This window comes from Trachypithecus francoisi, unplaced genomic scaffold (genome assembly GCF_009764315.1).
Source record: "Trachypithecus francoisi isolate TF-2019V2 unplaced genomic scaffold, Tfra_2.0 Lachesis_group7, whole genome shotgun sequence".
Classification (NCBI taxonomy): domain Eukaryota; kingdom Metazoa; phylum Chordata; class Mammalia; order Primates; family Cercopithecidae; genus Trachypithecus; species Trachypithecus francoisi.
The window spans coordinates 10688537-10705116 of record NW_022681472.1 but is presented as its reverse complement, the minus strand read 5'-3'; the positions used below and the strand labels follow the sequence as shown (position 1 = coordinate 10705116).

Here is a 16580-nt window from a genome sequence, read left to right as displayed (position 1 = left end):
TTCTGTGATGCTTGTTTGAGCCATCTCCTTTGAGAAACCCATCCTGTCCTCTCCCAACTGGTGGCCAGAAAGAAGCTCCTTCTCTGTGTGCCTTGTCGAGCTACTTGTCAGCCTTTCTGTTTTGTGGCATTCATGAGGGTAGGGACTGAGATCTATTCATTGCTGCACTTCCAGAAACAGAAAATGCCTAGCACAGTTGATAATTATTTGATAAATTGTATTGAATTGAACAAAATTGAATTTAGAGATGTTCTAAATTGAGGTATGGCTTGGGTGCTGTTTTTGCTGATAAAAAAATACAAATGACCTGGATCAGGGACTGCTTATCAGCATCTTGGGGACTGAAATAGCCCTTGAGCACAGACCATAAAAAACGCAAATCATTAAGAATCCAACATGCATTTCTTTCCTGACCAAGACATGTTCCTAATAGGACAGAAGTAAGTTCAATTCATGCCATCACTGCTTGTAAAGGTTTTTCGATTAGGAATTTGTATGGTAGCTAGCAGTAAAAGAACAGTAATTTCCCCAAGACAGAGACTTTTAAATGGAAATGAACAACTCCAGATTTAAGGCTCTTTCTAAATCTTTGAAAATGGATGAGAATCAATTATTTTCAGCTTTTATAAATATATGTATAGGGGTGCTTTGATAATATTAAAGAAGCCAAGTCTAAGTTCTCAACAAAAACTCTGGATTTTACATGTCTCAGACTTTGGGGTTAGTACAATGCAAGGGACTGAACAATTTGGTGATGCTGTTATATATGTGGCCCAATGGCTGTGACAATCATGTGATCATTCTGAGGCCAATAGTCCCCATTAAGCTTATTCTGAATGATAAACTTAGGAAAAAGACTTGAACCAGGTAATCATAAAGAAACGTATCTCAGTAAATGATTGATAGAGAATAAGAAAAAAAAGTGACACCACAACCCTAAGCTAATATTAACTGAGCTTCCAAGAAGCCAAAGTGAAAAAAAAAAATATAATGAGTTAAATGATTTTTGTCATTAGATAAAAGCAAGAAGTAATTGTCCTTGTAGAATATTCTATCAGCAGTGAACCAGCGTAGTCACTGCATTTTCCATGGAATGCAATAAATGTTGGGTTCACAGTCTATTGCTTGCATTGTATACTTCATCAGAAATCGGCACCACCTCTTGTACACAGTAGGTCTACATGGACTTTTCATCTCTAAGTTGAAACACAGTGAGGGCAGAATGGACCTCGCGTCTGAATCAAGCAGGCACAAAATCAGCTTTTCTCAGATATCCATTAGGCAAAGGGGAAGTAGATCATGGGCAGATAATGGACTGGTATGCACATCAAATGATCTCTACACTATTAACAAGATGAGATCTTAAACAAAGGTGGTGCAAGGTGGAAGACGGGGTGTTGACCTTCCGAGGACTTCAGCCAGGCTCTTCATAAGACACTGAGAGAAAGCAAGGCATACATGAAGTCAGTGCTGCTGCTGGGGGGAGTGACTAATCAAGGCACCGCAGTACAGGTCTATAGTGTGTGCCTGATCTGCAGCTTTTCCTTCTGTCTGAGGTCTTGGGTGGGAAACATTGTGGCTGGTATCTGATTTTTGCTGTGAGCCTTTCAGGCCTATCTATTTGATCTCTAGTTAATAGAGATGCCAGACTGATTCAGGAGTCCTCTCCCTACATCACCCACTGTCCTAAGGCCTCCCAGATGCCCTGTGGACTGAGAGAAAACACCTATTGGGTTTCATTTGCATTTCATGCATTCGTGGGAGAAGGGGCACAAAAACAAACAAACAAACAAACAAAAACCTCTCAAAGGATACAGGCTGTGTTTTGGGAGGGGAATCTCATTCTGTTTTTCAATTACTTCAGAGCTATAAAACAGTGGCTACTGCCGGTTGGAAGTTAAAGCATTTGCACACATTTCTGTTGAGTAGTGCAGAACCTGTATGACCACATATGACAGCTCTTGAAAAAGTTGCTTTAAAAGTTCAAATATATATTTTGATATAAGAAGATTATTTGGTGTCACGATGGACATGGCCTGATTTAGAACAGATTACTTCATGTATCTTAGTATCTGTTTTAGTTTTCATGTTTTTAAAAATCAGGTTGTTCAACCAAAAAGAAGATTAATAAGGAAATAGAGGACTTCAACAACAGTAGAGACCGTCCAGACCTAACAGACATATACAGAGTACATCTACTCAACCCTAGCAGAAAATACATTTTTCTTAAGCACACTTGCAACATTCTCCAGGATAGACCATATATTAGGCCACAAAAGAGATCCTAAAACATTTCAAAAGACTGAAATTATAGAAAGTATCTTTTTCGATCACAGTGAGATGAAACTAGAAATGAATAGCAGTGGGAACTCTGTAAAATTCACAAATATGTGGAAATTAAACTACATCCTCTTTATTATTATTTTTAAAAAATTTGTTTCTTTTGAGACGGGGTCTTGTTCTGTTGCCCAGGCAGGAGTATCATGGTGCAATCACAGCTCACTGCAACCTGGAACTCCTGGGCTTAAGGGATCATCCTATGTCAGCTTCTCAGGTAGCTGGGACTATGGGTGTGTGACATCATGCTCGTTTTTTTTTTTTCTTTAGTAGAGATGAAATCTTGCTATGTTGCCCAGGCTTAAACAACACACTCTTAACCAGTGGGTCAAAGAAGAAATCATAAGGGAAATTATAAAGTATCTTGAGACAAATAAAAATGAAAAAACAACATAGCAAAAACTAATAGGTGCAGCAAAGCAATGCTAAACTAAAAAAATCTATGGCTATAAATGCTTACATTGAAAAATACGATCTCAAATCAATAATCTAACTTTACACCTTAAGAAATTATAAAAAGTAGAACAAACTAAACACAAAGCTTGTAGGAGAAAGGAAATAATTTGAGTAGAAATAAAATAGAGAATAGAAAAACAATAGAGAAAATAAAGAAAACCAAAAATTAGTTCTTTAAAAGGTTCAACAAAATTGACCACTCTTTAGCTAGATTAAGAAAAAAGAGAACCTCGGCCGGGCGCGGTGGCTCAAGCCTGTAATCCCAGCACTTTGGGAGGCCGAGACGGGCGGATCACGAGGTCAGGAGATCGAGACCATCCTGGCTAACACGGTGAAACCCCATCTCTACTTAAAAATACAAAAAAAACTAGCAGGGCGACGAGGCGGGCGCCTGTAGTCCCAGCTACTCGGGAGGCTGAGGCAGGAGAATGGCGTAAACCCGGGAGGTGGAGCTTGCAGTGAGCTGAGATCCGGCCACTGCACTCCAGCCTGGGTGGCAGAGCGAGACTCCGTCTCAAAAAAAAAAAAAAAAAGAAAAAAGAGAACCTCAATTATTAAAATCAGTAGCAAAAGTTGGGACATCACTACCAATTTTACAGAAAAAAAAAGAATTATAAGAGAATACTACGAAGAGTTGTATACCAATTAGAATTGGGTAATCTAAAAGAAGTGGACAAATTCCTAGAAATACAAAATCTACCGAGACTGAATCATAAAGAAATAAAAAGTCTGAACAGACCTATCACTAGTAAGGAGACAGAATCTGTAAGGCAAAACTGTCTAACAAAGAAAAGCCCAGAGATCTGATGGATCACTTGGTAAATTTTACCACATATTTAAAGAGGAATTAACATAAATTCTTCTCAAACACTCTCAAAATACTGAAAAGAAGGGAACAATTCCTACTTCATTCAAGAATTACCTTTATAGCAAAGCCAGATAGAAACACTACAAGTAAAGAAAACTATAGCCAGGTGCGGTGGCTCACGCCTGTAATCCCAACACTTTGGGAAGCTGAGGTGGGTGGATTGCCTGAGGTCAGGAGTTTGAGACAAGTCTGGCCAACATGGTGAAATGCTGTCTCTATGAAAAATACAAAAAAATTAGCCAGGTGTGGTGGCATGTGCCTGTAATCCCAGCTACTTGGGAGGCTGAGACAAGGGAATTGCTTGAACCACAGAGGTGGAGTTTGCAGTGAGCTGAGATTGCATCACTACACTCCAGTCTGCGTGACAGAGCAAGACTCTGTCTCAACAAAACAAAACAAAACAAAACAAAACAAAACAAAAACAACAACAAAAAAGAAAACTACAAACCAATATCCCTTGTGAACATTGATGCAAAAATCCTCAACAAAATACTAGCAAACTGAATTCAGTAGCATATTAAATGGATTTTGTACCATGACCAAGTAGGATTTATTCCTGAAATACAAGGATGGTTTAAGATATAAAAATTAATTAATGTAATACAGCACATTAACAGAATGAAGGGGGAAAATACACCATATTATCATCTCAATAGATGCAAAAAAAGCATTTGACAAAATTTAACTCTATTTCACTATAAAAAAAAACTCAACAAACTAAGAATAGAAGGAAACTACCTCATCATAACAAAGGCCATAAATGAAAAGCCCACAGCCTAAAAAATACTTGATAGTAAAAGACTGAAAGCTTTTCTTCTAAGGTCAAGAAAAAGACAAGGATGCCCGCTTTTACCACTTCACTTTTTTTTTTTTTGAGACGGAGTCTTGCTCTGTTGCCCGGGCTGGAGCGCAGTGGCCGGATCTCAGCTCACTGCAAGCTCCGCCTCCTGGGTTCATGCCATTCTCCTGCCTCAGCCTCCGGAGTAGCTGGGACTACAGGCGCCCGCCACCTCGCCCGGCTAGTTTTTTGTATTTTTTAGTAGAGACGGGGTTTCACCGGGTTAGCCAGGATGGTCTCGATCTCCTGACCTCGTGATCTGCCCATCTCGGCCTCCCAAAGTGCTGGGATTACAGGCTTGAGCCACCGCACCCGGCCCTTTTGCCACTTCTCTTTAAAGTGGTATTAAAAATCCTGATCAGAGCAATTAGGCAAGAAAATGAAATAAAAAACATACAAATGAGAAAGGAAGAAGTGAAATTATCTCTGAACAGATAACATAATTTGTAGACAATTCTAAAGATTCCACAAAAAACATGACAGAACTAACAAGCCAATATTGCAAAGTGGCAGGATAAAAAACAAATATAAAATGAGTTGTGTTTCTATATGCTAACAATGGACAAAATGAATATATTTACAATATATATAACAGAAACATGAAAAGGAAATTAAGAAAACAACTTCATTTATAATAGCTTGAAAAAGAATAAAATACTTAGAAATTAACCAAAGAAGCAAAAGATATGTATACAGAAAACTACAAAATGTTGCTAAAGGAAATGAAAGAAGCCATAAATAAGTGGAAAAATATCCTGTTTTCATGGGTTAGAAGTCTTAATATTGTTAAGGTGTCAATACTACCCACAGTGATCTACAGACTCAGTGCAACACCTATCACAATGACATTGTTTTACAAAAATAGAAAAATCCATCCTAAAATTCATACAGAATCACAAAGGTCCCAGAAAAGCAAAAATAATCTTAAAAAAATTTTTGAGGGAATCACAATTTCTGATTTGAAAACTTACTACGAAGCTACAGTAATCAAAATAGTGTGGTACTGGCAGAAAGACAGACAAATAGACCAACGAAATAGAATAGGGAGCCCAGAAATAACCCCCTACATAGATGGCCAAATGATTTTTGAGAAGATTGCCAAGACATTCAATGGGCAAAGGACAATCTTTTCAATAAATGGTCTGGGAAAACATATACAAAAGGGGTGGACTGTTACTTTACACCACATGCAAAAATTACCTAAAATGCATCAAAAGCCTAAATGTAAAAACTAAAAGTATAAAATTCTTAGAAGAAAATATAGAGGAAAAGCTTTATGATATTCGATTTGGCAATGATTTCTTGGGTAGACACCAAAAGCATAGGCAACAAAAGAAAAAAATAAATTGGACTTCATCAAAGTGTAAATCTTTTGTACAGCAAAGGATACTGTCAACAGAGTAAAAAGACAATCATAGAATGAGAAAAATATTTGCAAACCATATATCCAATAAAGATACATTTAAAAAAAACTATAACTCAACAACAACCTCCCCACCCCAAAATCCAATTTAGAAACGGGCAAAGGATTTGAACAGATATTTCTTCAAGGAGGTTACACAGATGACCAATAAGCACATGAAAAGATATTCAATATCGCTAAGGATTAGAGAAATACCAATCAAAACCACAATGAGATATAATTTCATACCCATTATTATGACTATTACTTAAAAAAAAAAGAAAATAGCAAGTATTGGTGAAAATGTGAAGAAATAGGAAAACTTGTGTACTGTTGGTGGGAATGTTAAATGGTGCATCCAGTATGAAAGACAGTATGTCAGTTCTCCAAGCAATTAAACATAGAATTACCACATGATCCAGCATTTCCATTTCTGGATACATAGTCAGCCTTCTTTGCCCATGGGTTCTGCATCCATGGATGAAAATATATTTGAAAAATATTGAAAAAATATGTTATTTGAATTGAAAAGATTCATGGATCAAAAATATTTGAAAAAAGAGGATTGCTATCTCTGCACTCAACATGTACAGACTTTTATTTTCTTGTCATTATCCCCTAAACAATATAGTATACCAACTCCTTACATAGCATTTACGTTGTATTGTACATTGTAAGTAATTTAAAGATGACTTAGAGTATATGGGAAGATGTGCTGTAGGCGATATGCAAATACTACACCATTTTATATAAGAGACTTGAGCACTTGTGGATTCTGCCATCTGAAGGGATCCTGGGACCAATCCCCCATGGATACTGAGGGATGACTGTATACCCAAAAGAATTGAAAGAAGGGACTCAAACAGATATTTGGTCACCCATGTTCATAACAGCATTATTCACAGTAGCCAAAAAGTGGAAACAACCCAAATGTTCATTGTTGGATGAATGGATAAACAAAATGGTTATATATATATATATATATATTTACAATATATTCAATGGAAAATTATTCAGTCTTAAAAAGGAAGGAAATTCTCACACATGCTACATGGAAGAACCTTGAAGATATTACAATAAGTGAAATAAGTCAGTCACAAAAAGACAAATATGGCATGATTCCACTTCTATGAGGTACCTAAAGTAGTCAAACTCATAGTGATAGAAAGTTGAATGGTGGTTGTCAGGGGCTGGAGGTGAGGGGAGAATGAACAGTTAGTGTTTCATGGTACAGAATTTCAGTTTGGGAAGACAAAACATTTCTGGAGATGTATGGTGGTGAATGTCTCAGAACAGTGTGAATGTACTCAATGCCACCGAATCATACACTTAAAAATGGTTAACAGGTTATGTAAAATTTACATAATATCAAACCGTAAATTTTATTTTGCATGCATTTTACCACAATAAAAGCAATCAGGAGTTATTTCTAATAAACTTAACAGTTCAAACTGAAGTCGTACACTGTTGCTGAGTACTAATTTGGCACCAGATACATTTAGGTTTCTATACAGTTTTTTAAAAATTTGAATTTGTTGCTTTAGATTGACTAGTCCCTCCAGTCAGCCACAAGCCTCAGCATTCTCTACAGTATTACACCTGTCTGTTCCACTTAACTGATTACCTGCCAGGGCTCCAGAGTTATGTAAATTTGAAACTCACATAAGTCTACATTGCATCTCTCCTGTTTCTATCTATCAGCTTGCCAGCACGTATCTGTTGGGTGAAGAGCCATTCTTAGTTACTCGTAGGCATGTGTGTATAATGGCAAAGGCTGTATTTTGAACCTGGGTTTAGAACAAGAGTTGAAAGCTCGTTCTACCTATAGCTCCGTGGCACGCAGAAGAAATAGGAACACCTGTGTACTGTTGGTGGGAATGTTAAATGGTGCATCCAGTATGAAAAACAGTATGTCAGTTCTCCAAGCAATTAAACATAGAATTACCACATGATCCAGCAATTCCATTTCTGGATACATAGTCAGCTTCAGTATTCTCATTTGTGGAATAGGGATAACAACATTAATTTTTTAGGGGTTTTGCAGGGTTAAATGAGATTGTAAATACAAAAGCACCTAGCGTGTCCCTGTCAGACACCAGAAGGTTCAGCAAATGTTGGTTTCTGTCTTCTCTTTGCTCCCATAAGTGATCAGTTTTCCCATGAGAGGGAATAGTGATGGTGTCATACAATTTTCCTAGATTAGGGTTGGAAGAGGACAGAGGAGGGCGGTTCAGTAATTTACATAAGGGTCTCCTGTGGTGAGCTAGACTGTAAGATCCTAGATGAGAAAGACTGTGTCTACTTTGACTTTTAGCTGTATGTCTAACATGCTGCTTAATAAGTGCTTAAATAATAATGGGTGGATCTTGTCAATGTGGTAAAATAAGCATCATAATGACATTCACCTATCTTTGATGACAATCTGAGGGAGAAAAATAGGTCATCTGGACCTTTGAGAATAGAATATGGCTTTCAATACTGGTGAAGATATCTTACGCTTGCAGAAATATGAAGAGAAATTAAAGCCAGGAAAACAAGGGGAACTCAAGGATTATGATTATTTTTTCCTTGTTGCTGCAATGTTCTTGTTACATTAAGTTTTTTTTTTTTTTTTTGGCCCAGTTTGAAGGAGCAGATACTTTTCCCAGAACTTCTGAGTAGCTTGCTCCTCAGTGTGCCCTTCCTCCCTGCAGCACAGAGCATTTCGAGGACACCTTTCAATCAGTAAAAGCATTTCCTCTCACCTTTGCTCTCAAGCTCTAGAGGAGGAAGATGGAAGAGATGAAGAAGAAAATGAATGTTATAACATTTTTGACACTGGCTATCATTTTCTTTCTTCTTACTTTCAAGAGATATGCATACTCTGTTTCATACAGACACAAGGAAGGCACACCTAGGGACTGAGAAATTCACATACTGGAGGAAAAATCTCCAGGCTCCATCCTGAATTCCAGTGATAGTCCAAACAAAACAAAGCAAAATCAGAAAGAAGAACTGTTTGCTAAAGACAGCGCAACAGCTGGATATTCAGCTGACTGCTGTGTAAATACATAATTAAAGACCAAATTAGTATTATTAGTGTGTGACAGCTCTCTTTGCCAAGCTGCTGTCGTCAATTGTCTTGAATTCTTTCCTTCGTCTTTGCAAGTCTCAGTTCAGTGGCACGATCAGTCCCAGGGGCCATCTCACAATAGGTCACTGCAGATGTGAGGAGAACAAGTTCTCTCTGCCTGTTAACAGACCACACTTCTGGAACACTTTTCAGGCTCCTAACTTGTAAATTTGCAAAAATAACACCAGAAAAGATGCCAGTCATTATTTTTGCAAAAATGAAGCCCACTGGAGTGGAATAACTCTGTCCTTGGGGTCCCAAGGACTAACTGATGTGTGTCACATGGTACGTGGGAGAAGATTTTCAAACAGTGGGATAACCAGTATCGAGAGAAAAGTTGCACTGATTTAAGGAACTTGTTAATAACTCCTTTCTTTAATGGACCTCTATGCTCCAGGCATTTAAAATAATGATAATGATACCTTAATGTCAAATTTCAAAGTGCTTCCCCATACATCATCTTAGCATAGCCTGTGGGTTTCATATTTTCACATTTAATGTTTAACTTTGGTGCCTATAGTTTCTATAAGATTACTATCTAGAAGTCAGTTGACATTCTTTCTGGATTCTGAAGGTATTTGTTAACGTTTCCTCAACTAACCAGCAGAAGACCAAATAAAAAAAGGAGGATTTCATCTCATGTTTGATTGAAATGTCAGCAGATAAATTGGCTATATTTATGGCCTTGAATGTCTTGCCCCTGAGGCAGACTGCCTGGGAGTGGATCCTAGTAAGGCAAGTCCTTTCGCTTCTCTGAGTCCCAATTTCCTCATCTACAAAGTGGAAACTCGGTTTTTTCAGAAAATTTGGATGATTTCCCATTGCAAGTATCCAATGCTGGGGATATAGACATAAAGTAGTGAGCTTGTCTCTCTCTCTCTCTCTCTCTCTCTCTTTCTCAGGGTCTTGCTCTGTTGCCCAGGCTGGAGTGCAGTGGTAGGATCACAGCTCACTGCACCCTCGATCTTCTGGCCTCAAGCAATCCTCCTGCTTCAGCCTCCTGAGTAGCTGGGACTACAGGCACGTGCCACTGGGTCCAGCTCATTTTTGCATTTTTTTGTAGAGATAGGTATGGTCATGTTGTCCAGGCTGGTCCAAACTTCTGAGCTCAAGTGGTCCTCCCACCTCAGCCTCCCAAAGTGCTGGGATTACAGGGCTGAGACACTGCACCCAGCCCTGCATCAACCCATTTCATAGCAGCCAGGCGACCCCTGGAGACTGTAACTTTCTTGCTAGGATGTGCTCAGTGCCTGGACAGGACTGGTGACAGAGCCTGCTGCATGGGCCACACACAGGTGCTGGGGACATGCACGACACTGACCCTCTGCACATGACCTGACCCCCTGCATGCCCTGTCCAGGTTCACGCTGGGAGCGGAAGGCCACCATGGGGATCTGTCTTCCCTGGCAGGCGGACTGCGTCAGTCCAATTAGACAGGTGGGCCTTAGTGTGCAGCAGCCGCCAGAGCCCATCCTTGGAGGTTAGGCCATGGGGGGCTGAGGTGTGTGGTCCCCAGCTGAGGCTCTTTTGGTCTTTTCTTAGCAAACACATATTCAGAGATATTTTATTATTCAGAATATCAAGACGGCAACAAAGAGTAGTCTTAAACTCCAAGTGGGGCCCTGCGAAGCCAGGCCCTGCACCCCTGTTCTGGCTCCTTCCCTAATCCTCGGGGCCAGCCTGGAGTGGGTGTGACCAGAGGGCTGAGTGTGGGACAGCAGTGGGGATGGGGATCTGAGTCTGGGAGATCCGGGCCAGTGATGTAGGGTCTTGTAGGCGAGCATGAGGACTTTGGGGTTCACTCTGTGTGAGGTGGGAAGGTATTAGGGGCTCTTGAGAAGAGAGGTGGCAGAATCTGGCTTGGGTCTCACAAGGATCCCCAGGCTGTTGTGTAGTCCCTCGACTGCAGGGACAAGGGCTAGTGCAAGGAGGCCAATGAGGTCACTGGAATAATCCAGGAGGCTCGAAATAGGAGAAAACAACAGAAATGTGTACATTTCACATTTGTGTTTGGCACTTGCATTTGTTTACTTGAATTTGGATTGAATGTGGGGTGTGAACAAGAAGACTCAAGGATGATGCCAAAGTTCTTGCCTGAACAACTAGAAGAATGAAGTTCACAGTTTCTGAAGTGGGGTCTTCTTGGGAAGACAATAAAGATAATAATGGGACTTACTTCACTGGATTGTTTTGAGGGTAAAAAAGTTAATAAAGCAAAAGGCTAGAACAGACACATATAATAAACATTCAATAATTATTAGTTATTATTTTCCCAACTTTATAAATATTAAAAAAATCAATAATCTGCCTGTCATGATGGCCCATTTAAAAGCATATTAAAAACACACACAAATAAATCCTCCCACAAATTTTGTAAAGTCCTTATCAGAGCCTTTTTCATTGTTGTATTTTGATCAGTACATACACATTTATAATCAGTCTCTTATTTGACTTTCAGTGTTGAGTTTAAGTGCTTAGCATAATAGGGAAATGGCAGTTTGTTAAATGGACATCTGGGAAATACGGCTCAGGATTTTGCTTTTACAGCTCAAAAATATTTTTCATAGATCAGTGAAGAGAAGAGACATTTTCATGGAGGAAAGTGTATTGCTGCATGAGTATCCTCTGAATGCACACAGACGGATGTATTTATCGGACACTGAGGTGCAGGATTAGGGAGCTCCTACGCAGGATCTTACAGGCTTCATTTTCTGGTGGAGATCACTACTAAAGGGACAGATTGGGTAGACTGGTATGGATATTCGACTCAGTTTTTTTACTCTAGAACTATTGAGATTTGTGGAATAAATTCTGATCTGTTAAATGGTACTTTCTAATTATGGGATTATAATTTATGAAAATATGTCAAACATTTGAGAAATGTTGAACTAGGAAAATGAATTTCTCACCTCAACCAGAATTAGATATGCAGCGTTTTGTTTGAGTTGCATTTGTAGGATATATAACATATAAAGATTCAAATATGAAATCACATTCAAAAGCCCACATAGTTTTTTGCAGGGGAGTTGGGAGGGAATCTAGGTTTTCATTGTAGTTTCTTAAAGAAGAAATTGGTCCAAAGTTGCCTGTAATTGCAGGTTGCTTTTATAAGAATACTCATTACTTATGTGAGAAGCACTCTGCAATCTTAAAAATGTATTATCAATGCCCTAATTTTTAGATGAGTAAACTGAAGCTCTGAGAGGTTGGCTGTCTTACCATCTCTCCTTTTGTAAGGGACAGTCAGAATTTAAGCCCAGGTCTCTGGTTGGCTCAAATGATAACTTTTTTGTTTTAAAGAAACACTAATGAGTTTATTTTAGACTGCTGTTTAAAGAGATATTTGCACTATCAGACCTTGGTCCAGGAATTGGCAGGCAGGGTGAATAAGAGACAATGATTCTGTTGAATATAGAAAGGTTTCCAGAGTCCTAATCTTTATCCATTAAGCATTAGAGCTTAGAAGTGTTCTTCCTAACCTGTACAGCTCCCTCCACTCAGTATGCAAGTACTTATTGCCCTCATTACTATTACTTAACATATATCAAATGCCTACGGTGTCCCACTTCCTTACAGACCACATCGTCAGAGCCCTCTCAGCAACAGCCAGCAGGTGAAGTTTGACTGAGTGACTGAATTAATTTCTAAGCAAACATTGCTGAGTTCATATTCTCAAGTTAATTTGACCTTGATGTTATGCTTGAGGCAATTTTTCTAAAAAATTTCTCATATGGTGCTTTTGAGGTGTGTGAATATATACATTTGGTAAAAAACTTCTTTTACTGTGAATGTGATGGCAGCTGCAGGCCATCTGGAGTGGCCGCCAGCTGCAACGAAGAGGCAGTAGCAGTGGCAGCAGAAGCAGCTGCGGGAGCAGTAGTGGCAGTGGTGGGTCTCCTGTGCTTTGCATCCCTACGGCAGCCGACAGCACTGCCTCCAACCCAACCTCTCGTGGCTGGGTGGGACCCACTCCCTTGCCCAGAGCCTTTGCTGCTCCAGACCCTGGCCCTGCATCACCACTATCACCCACCGCCACTGCGGGGAGGGACTGGTTGGGGAAGCAGGCAATCCTCACACCCACCCCTGTGGGCCCCCAGGAGCCCACCATCCTGGAAGCCACCGTGATAGGGCTGGGCTGAGCTGCATGCCATTGGGAGAGCAATGTGGTAGGGCATGGAGGAACGCGCAGAGAGGGGCCCAGCAAGGACCTGGAGCACCTGCTCCGTGGAGTTCATGCTCCACGGAGCCAGAAGGAGCTGGGACAAGCGGAAGCCCTGCTCCTTCTGAGTGGGTGGGGCAGGAGCTCCTTGGGTGCAGCTGTAGCCACTCTGCTGCAGCTCCAGATCCAGGCATCTCTATGCTCTTAGGGGTCCAGGAAGGCCCTCCATACCTGCAGCAGGCTCAGAAGTACCTGCTCCCACTGCCTAGCTTCTCCCTGTGGTCAGTGCCCTCTCCAATCTCAGGGCAAAGTTGGGGCCAAGTCTGGGCACTGTCACAGCCTGGCTGGGTGTGCACATGCTCAAGGCAGCACTGACATGCCATGCCAGCTCCCTGCTACCTCAGCCCTCTCTGGACTTCGGGCACTGACAAGTACGGGAGGGAGGTTGAGGAGGTATTGAGGACAGCCTGGTGCTGGCCTGCTGATACCCCTCAGCATGAACAGCCTGGGAGCCATGAACAGTGGCAGGAGACAGACAGGCTCCTGGGTGGAAGAGGGAGCGTGCCTGGTGATGCCCCGCCTTCTAGTTGGGGAGGTCATGAAGCCTGGGGGCAGGGCAGCCAGTCCTGCAGACCAGAGGGGGAACTTGTGGTGCTTTTCCCTGGGCCTGTGGATGGCCACCCATGGCTGTGAGTGGGCCAATGAGCATGTACTTCCTCTCCTCTGAGGTTCATAAAAACCCCAGACTCAGCCAGACTCAAAGAGAGGATGGAGAGAGGACAGACAACTAGCTACAGAAAGGAGCTACCCTCTCTGCTGAGAGCTGAACATTCGTCGGACACCCTGGCTACAGAGAGGAGCTACCCACTGTGGGTCTCCTCTGAGCTGTTCTATCACTTAATAAAACTCCTCTTCGTCTTGCTCTCTCTCCTCTTCTCTGCATACCTCATTCTTCCTGGATGCAGGACAAGAACTTGGGACTCACTGAATGGCAGGAATAAAAGAGCTGTAACACAAACAGGGATGAAACATGCCTCTTGCTTGCCATGTTGTGGGTGAAGAAAAGGAGAGAAGAGCTGCGGCTCTTCAGGGAGCTCAGACCTGGGAACTCCCCAAGCCAGGGATGTGACTTCCTCTTTGGAGCCCTGTGGTTCCTGGCATCTCCAAGCTTGTGGGCACCACTCTGTTCCCTGGTGCCAGCCGTGGAAGCTGCTTGTGGTGTGCCTGGTCTAGCTGTGCCCTCACAGGGAGCCGGTGCCTGTGCTGGCACCTGGAGCTGCCCACTCTACAGCAGCAGGTGGTGTGCCTGGACCCCATGCTCCACTCACACACCCCTCGCTGCTCTGCACCTGGCTTGCCCTTGGAAGGCATGGGATCTAGGCCAGTAGCATAAGCCAAACGCAGCCTGCCAGGCCAAGTGAGCAGAATGAGCCCAGTGGGACAGAGCAAAACTCAGACAGAGGCACCACTGGCCACAGAGGTTTCTGGCTGGTGAAGTGACACCCCAAAAATCCTGTAACAAATGGATGGATACAAAGGTTACTAACTTACATTGTGTTTGGGGACCACAAGCAATTAATACCACAGTGAGCAGGAAATCAACACAATCACTGTTTTATCCATTCCTGAAATGGAAAAAGGAGAACTGTGTGGATGGGTAGCACTATTGGGTAAAGGGCACAGTCATCTTTACAGTCTGTTCCTGTATGGTTAGCCCAGATATAGGTTGACTTTTCATTCCACTGCTTATTAACTAAAAATAGCAGAAACCACAGTGATTTTTTGAGTTTCCTATGTGTCAGCCTTTTCAAAAATAGAGTCATTAAAGCTATAGCTTTAATGTAGCTATAGCTACAGACCCATACTTGGTCTTTTATACTCTCCCTTAAGCCACTGTGGCTGGAAATCTGCAAATTGCATTTGCCAGATTTTGTGCTCAGTTGGGATTCCTTGCTGGCAATGGGAGGCACTCATAACAAATTAAATGTGGGAAGAAAATAGAAACTACCCTGCTTATGGCAGAGGCAGGTGACTACAGACTATTGCAATAGTGCCAGCAGTTCTAGTACCTCTGGAGGTGAGCATGGATGCCTGCAGAGGAAATAGCTAGCAAAACCCAGGCCTTCTGGAGCTCACATGCTGTATCAGGGCACAGAAATGAGGAATTAGATGGGCATTACTCCTGGTAGGATGCTATGGTTTTCTGAAGTTTCTCATCTTTGGATACCACCAACTTTCCCAGTTTTTGCTCCTTTAGTTCCCATATTTTGTCTCTTAATTCCTTAATTTAAATCACTTTCTAGCTTGAGATACCTAAAGAAGTTTGTTTTTCTGAATGAACCAATATTACATCCACTTGGCCTGCACTATCCTCTAGAGTCCACTGTGGATAGACAGAAACTTTCCCCCAGACCCAAAGAGTCATTGTTGGCATAGTTACAATTGCCCTGCTACTGAGGCTCCCATCTGCCCTGTCTGAGCCACAGCGTTGTAAGGCTGTGCTGGCACAGTGCTCGCAGATTCACAGGGCCCCTGGTGCTGAGAGAGTGACCTCAGATGTTATGACTGCAAGCTTGATAATGTCAGGAGAGAGATCTAAAATTCGACTGAATAGCAATACATCATCTGTAAATCATGAGACTGAAAAAATGCAGAATTCCATAGAATTTAAAGGTCTTTTAAGACATAAAGATAGACATGTCTATAACTTAGGAACTAAACAAATGAAGAAGCTGATCAAATGATCAACTGGAGTTGGAGTTGAGCACTGCCGTGAGTAGACTGAAGAATTAATGTGTTTATCTTGCATTCAGGAATGTGGGCCAAGTGGCACTTCTAAGTGATGGCATCATTGACATAGCAATCACAAGCAGTACTCAGTGAGTCCCCTCAGGACCGTCTAGAATAGCTTCAGTACAATCAGTGTTGTGGTTCACTTAATGGGGATGGTGATTGTTTTCCTCAATGGGTGAGAATCTTTTAAACCCTGTAAAATTCGGAATTAAATATAAAAATGTTTAAGAAAAATAAAATCATGGCATTAGTATTTTGGGGTTAAGAAGAAATATATACATATTTAGTGTTTAATATACTTGTAATTTTTAAGACAATCTGGCCTATTATAAAGACATTCTTGAAACTCCTACTAAATATATAAAGCATGGATGAACTATCTGGTTCTGAATTTTCTTTCTTCCCATAACCAGCTAGACAACTGGAAAAAATATGACAGACAATGATTTCAGATACTGAACAACAGAATAGGCCTGTATCTAGAATAGAAAGAAAATAAATTAGGTAAGACCAGCAATTGCCCTGGCTCCTTTTCCTTGAGGCACCTTCTAACCTGCGGCCCAGGGAAGGGGAATTCCAGTAGAGCATTATTCTGAAAATCAGACAGATGGCAGT

General features: G+C 41.3%; 1 protein-coding gene across 1 annotated transcript in view; it reads right to left on the bottom strand.

Annotated features, from left to right (window-relative positions):
- Positions 1-16580, bottom strand: part of XKR4 (XK related 4) — a 433210-nt gene that overhangs the window by 26358 nt on the left and 390272 nt on the right. The window lies entirely within an intron of this gene.